This window comes from Anopheles merus, chromosome 2L, assembly GCF_017562075.2.
Source record: "Anopheles merus strain MAF chromosome 2L, AmerM5.1, whole genome shotgun sequence".
Classification (NCBI taxonomy): Eukaryota; Metazoa; Arthropoda; class Insecta; order Diptera; family Culicidae; genus Anopheles; species Anopheles merus.
In genome coordinates, this window is record NC_054083.1 from 23,034,285 (window position 1) to 23,039,726 (window position 5,442).

General features: G+C 45.8%; 1 pseudogene; it reads left to right on the plus strand.

The window, feature by feature from the left end:
• Positions 1-2,328: 2,328 nt before the first annotated feature.
• Positions 2,329-4,285, plus strand: LOC121593702 (annotated as a pseudogene).
• The last annotated feature ends 1,157 nt before the right edge of the window (positions 4,286-5,442 follow it).

The following is a 5,442-nucleotide window of genomic DNA, read 5'->3' on the forward strand; positions in this document are numbered from 1 at the left end:
CACATGACGGTTAAAACTCGAAACTTAACTGAGTAAAAAAGTAAAAGCGAAAGAAGTGTTAAGCGGGAGGGGTGGGGGGTTGGGTACTAATAAGCAAAATCAAAGTTCCATCTCACGAGAATATGCATCCTTTATCTGGGATATGGATTAGATTTGTTCAGCGGTTACACAAATGAAGTCTTTTCTGAAGTGTCGATGTGAACATTGTACTGGGAATTCTAAGCCAAAGAAGGACTAAGATGCACATTTTTTTCTCAGTGGTGACAAGTTCTTTTTCTTGGGGCTCCACGTGATCGCTTAGGGCCGCAGCAGTGCTCCATTGGATACGATTTAATCATACGTGCTGTCATTAGATTTTCGCTGATTATTTGGATTGATTTGATTGTTGGGCTGAGTTTTATAGTTCAATGATTAAAAATTGAGATTTTTTTTTCCTTCAAACCCTAAATATATATATACATCGATATTTCTGGTCACTTTGCCCACAGGGCAAGGCGAGCTTTTTGGCGGCCACCGTCGCAAAAACCGTCGCAAAACGTCAAAACCGACGTCGCATGTACTGCAAAGCGACGTCGCCAGCGAGCGAAACTCGCAACGATTTCGAGGCGCTAGCGACGGTTGTTTTTGACGTTTTTTGCGACGGTTATTGACCTTTCGAGCGAGCTTTTGCCCTGCGGACCAGTGTGGCCAGATTATATTGGCAGATTTCGACAGGAGCACTGTTGAGAACGCAACCGCTTTTAAACCTTTAAGTTGGCAACCGGATACCCGGGTATTTTTTTCAGCTTCGAACTGCAATAACTTTTGATTCATTGCTTTTATTGACCTGAAATTTTTCCGTAGCCCCCCCTTTTACTTTATTTATGATTTTTTGGTGCATAAGTTGTAATTTTAAACAGCCTGTAAGTATTTTTTTGAATTTTTTTAACTTTACCATGTAAGTTGGCAACCAGCATACCCGGGTATTCCATACATTTTGTATGGAGAATGACGTTTCTCTTTTTCCTCTTTTCGTATTGTGCTTATTTTCGAGTCAAAATCAAGCGATTCCAAATTTCAATTTGACCGTTATTTTTATCAAAAAATGAAAAAAACTTAATGAATAAATGAATAGAAGAGAATATATGGTCGTCATAACTTGCTTACAGCATTGAAATATAGAAAGCATTGTTTACCTATGAAAATCGTTAATATTTTGCATCAAAACGTATGGAATACCCGGGTATGCTGGTTGCCAACTTCCCAGCGCCACAGATTAAGCTTAAACGACTGGAAAATTGAATATCCATAGGAAAAAAATGAAAGCTTCACAGCTTCATTGGTTGATCAATAGATGGCGTATTACAACTCATCATTATATTGCTATCCTGTTCTTGCAATGTGTTTCGACAAGTTTCATCTTATCATGACTTATATAGCCTTATAACTTTCTGAGCAAAATATCTTGTGAATGGTCGTGTGGTCAGATACGTGGGTATCAACACCAATGACCATTGCTCAATCTCACTTCACTTGCTTCAGTACTGGTGGTTTCCATTGGAGTTTAGTAATTAAACAATTGTATCGCCGTTCTAGTTCTAGCGATGCATAACTTCAATGCGAAACCATACAACCAGTACAGAAGAAATGAGAAAGCTCTCCTCCTCCAAGCGAGGAAGCTCCACAGGTTGGGTATCCCACAAACAGATGGCGCCACCAGCTTTTTTGCTATTTTTAGAATGCATGAGTCGTTGCCGTCTGCTAAACGAAGTCTTTCTATATTCCGTTTAGGTAGAGAACTTGAGTCGTTTAGAAGCCGTTTAGTGGTCGTTTAGTGGATTTGTGGCACTTGGGTTTTCGCTATTTTTAGAATGCATGAGTCGTTTGCCGTCTGCTAAACGAAGTCTTTTTATATTCCGTTTAGGTAGAGAACTTGAGTCGTTTAGAAGCCGTTTAGTGGTCGTTTAGTGGATTTGTGGCACTTGGGGTGTGTAAATCTGGTTACCAACTCTACGGTTAACCGCCGACAGCGAAATGCAAATTCAAATTTAAAATGATTTTCTTTGACGAGCAATTCTTGGAATCCATTCAACTGACATTTTCTACTTATTATGAACATTAAATCTTAACAGATAAAAGTGCCAGGCAAACAAACGTGCCTCTGCGCGATAAGTAACAAATGAGGTTAGAAATCCTTGAAACAGCATCCCAAGCGCCACAGATTAAGCTTAAACGAATGAAAAATCAAATATCTGTGATTTTCGGTAGGATAAATGGAAAATCGTAGTTTTAGGGCGGTCATCTGTGAATCCGTAGGCATATAAAAAATCGGTAGGAATACAGATAAATCGGTATTTCTGGTCACTCTGTTCGAAACACCGACTGGGCCGCTGCAGTGAAGTTCGATCTCGAGCTCAGACAATTTCATTGTAAAAGTAGTAGCACAGTGTTAAAATGGCCTCAATTAGCTTGCTTAATCCGAAGGCCGAGTTTGCCCGTGCGGCACAGGCGTTTGGCCATCAACATCACCGCCGCGAAGGGCATTCAGGATGTGATGAAGACCAATCTCGGCCCGAAGGGAACAATGAAAATGTGAGTAGGAAGTGAACAACTGTTCGCAAAAAATCGTCATAAGTTCATAAGTGTGGGATTGCGGGGATACTTTTCATAAAAATTGTTCCCAAATGAAGAAAAGATTAGATTTCGGCAAAGAAATGCGTTGCAGTCGACGCGATAGGCTGTTTTACCATCTTCTGACTCACCTGACCCGTTTTCTAACCTCACTTTCACACTCACTCACACACCCACAGGCTGGTTTCGGGTGCCGGTGACATCAAAATCACCAAGGATGGCAATGTGCTACTGCACGAGATGCAGATCAAGCATCCGACTGCGTCGCTGATTGCCCGTGCCAGTACGGCCCAGGACGATGTGACCGGGGACGGAACCACCTCGATCGTGCTGATCATTGGCGAGCTGCTGAAGCAGGCCGACCTGTACATCGCGGACGGGCTGCATCCGCGCATCATCGCGGACGGGTTCGACCAGGCCCGGCTGCAGGCGTTGGACATTCTCGAACAGATCGCCCACCCGATTGAGGTGAACCGGGAAAATCTGCTCAACATTGCGCGCGCACCTCGCTCCGCACCAAGGTGCACCCGGATCTGGCCGATCTGCTGACGGACGTGTGCGTCGATGCGGTGCTGGCCATCCGCACGGAGGGTAAGCCGGTCGATCTGCACATGGTCGAGCTGATGGAGATGCAGCACAAGTCGGCCACGGACACGCAGCTGGTGAAGGGTATCGTGATGGACCACGGTGCTCGCCACCCGGACATGCCGAAGCGCGTGGAAAATGCGTACATTCTCACGTGCAACGTGTCGATGGAGTACGAAAAGTCGGAGGTGAACTCGGGCTTCTTCTACAAGACGCGGAGGAGCGCGAAAAGTTCGTGCTGGCCGAGCGCGAGTTCATCGAGGATCGGGTGAAGAAGGTGATCGAGCTGAAGCGCAAGGTGTGCGACGGTACGGACAAAACGTTCGTCGTGATCAACCAGAATGGCATCGATCCAATGTCGCTGGACATGCTGGCGAAGGAGGGCATCGTAGCGCTGCGCCCGTGCCAAGCGCCGCAATATGGAGCGCCTGGCGCTGGCCTGTGGCGGTATGGCGATGAACTCGTTCGACAACATGGACGAATCGTGCCTCGGCTTTGCCGGGCAGGTGTACGAGCACGTGCTGGGCGAGAACAAGTACACGTTCGTGGAGGACTGCAAGAACCCACTGTCGGTGACGATTCTGATGAAGGGCCCGAACAAGCACACGCTGGCCCAGATCAAGGACGCGATCCGCGATGGGCTGCGCTCGATCAACAATGCGGTCGAGGACAAGAAGCTGGTACCGGGAGCGGGTGCGTTCGAGGTGCGCGTGCACAACAAGCTGCGCGAGTACGCCAAGACGGTGAAGGGAAAGACACGCCGCCTCGCGATTCAGGCGTACGCGGACGCCATGCTGGTGGTGCCGAAGATTTTGGCCGTGAACAGTGGGTACGACGCCCAGGACACGATCGTGCGGCTGCAGGAGGGGGGTCTGCTGAACGAGGAACCGATCGGGCTGGATCTGTCCCCGGCGAGCCGATGAAACCGGTCGATCTGGGCATCTTCGACAACTTACATCGTGAAGAAGCAAATTCTCAACTCCTCCACCATCATTGCCGTTAACATACTGCTTGTGGACGAAATTATGCGTGCCGGCATGAGTAGCCTGAAAGGTTAAATGTTGAGAGTGATGCACCGCAAAGAGAAAAGGAAGAGCGAAAGAGAGAGAGAGAGAGAGGAAGAGAGCATATGGATTCGCGAGCAGCGTATTGTATTGCATCGTTTAAGCCTTCGCGCATTGCGTCTTTACGTTTCATTTACACTTTCATCTTACACTAATTCTAAGCGTCGCAAGGGTGAAATCGGTTCAGTAGAACTTCGAATCCCACTCACCACTAACACAGCATCAGCGATGCGGCCAATGTATTCGCAGAACAATCGCACCCCCATAACACAAGTAATAAACGCACCAGCTTAATTATTTCTACTACATACAGAGACTGTTGCAGAAGTTTTCTTTCGAAGAATGTATTCGCTTTTCTCTACAATTTACAGAGAGAGGCTATTTATTTATTAGACACACGAGAAAGTCGGGGAGTTACAAATCACATCGATGACATGTATTCGAATCACTACTTCTCTACACAATTTGGGAGACATTTACACGAACCTAAATGTATTAGCCACATCATCTCCTTTTTTTCGATTTCGATTGACGATACAATACCTGTAAGTGACAATGAGCTTGATGATATCTTCATGCTACACGTTAAGCAACAAATAACTACACGATTGACTCGACTGGCTAAACGTGCTTGCTTCTGGAGCTTTGTAGTGCACTGCCACACAAACATCTGGATAAGAGAGTAAGTCTGATAGCAAAATATGGAGAGCATTTTCTGACTCGGGACGCTTCTGTGGAATGTGCATTACTAATTATCGGTTGCCTTTCTTCTCGTGGGGTTTCTTGCATTCCAACAATATTCAACTCATTCTCACATGCTGTATCGTTTGTATGTGTTTTGTTTCGTCTTCTTTTTTGTTTGCAGTACATTGCATAATGGTCAGGTGCATAATGTTTGATCCCTTTCTCGCCCGACTACCGAACACACCGGGACAGTAGATGGTGGAGGGGTTTTACACAGTTTCAGCTACATTAATTTAACAACACTTAAAGACTTGTTTTAAAAACACATTATCATGCTTGTTTTTTTTTCTTCTCCATTTGTTGTTGTCCTTTGGCATAGTGATTTTTACGTGAAGCGCTTAGAAACACCCGACCTCGGGGTCCGCCGGGAGAGGGACAAGCGTTGCATTCACTTTTAAAGTTGGAAAAATATTTCCGCATCGTCTTCAAAGAAAGGGGG